Raw genomic sequence first — 671 nt, forward strand, 5'->3', positions numbered from 1 at the left:
TAGCATGTATACCTTGTTGTAGCTAAATAGCTGTATGTTGCTGTGCCCTGATTACAGTATTTCCTTTTAATTTGTACCATTTTTACTTTTTTCGATCACTTTAGCTGCTTAGATTCAAATTTACAGCAGTTTACTGTAATATTCTAATAATTCGCCGACCCAAACATCAATCATTACAGCAGCTTACAGTCGTGAGAAGTGAAGAGCTGTTAACCTGTTTGTTAACAGTACATTACACACATTTTGCAGAGGTTTGAGTGTGAATGTGCCTTTATTAAGTTACACTGAAGCAGCCGACACACTGAACTCAGAGCAGATTTAATCCAATCAACTTATTTTTAATAATGAAATCACTTAATATTATAAAGTATTAAACGTCCTAAAGGCCGACTGCAGATACTTCTTCTACTAAATCTGAGTAGTTTCAACTATGTGAGCCTTTAATCAAAGTTTCATTAACTATAAACGGACAATTTATTAATGATAGTTGTCATTTTTTACATTATTGTTATTATGAATTGAGTATTTTGGGTCATTAATATAATTGAAAATCTTTACAGTACAGCTCTGCACGTTGTTAATGAAAGCGTCTGTGTGAATCTGTTTTATTAGTGATGCTCTGATCGTACAACGTGAAGTCTGAGACACTCAGGTGCTGCCGATGCACCGCC

This window comes from Pagrus pagrus (genome assembly GCF_965226575.1).
Source record: "Pagrus pagrus genome assembly, chromosome: 13".
Lineage (NCBI taxonomy): Eukaryota > Metazoa > Chordata > Actinopteri > Spariformes > Sparidae > Pagrus > Pagrus pagrus.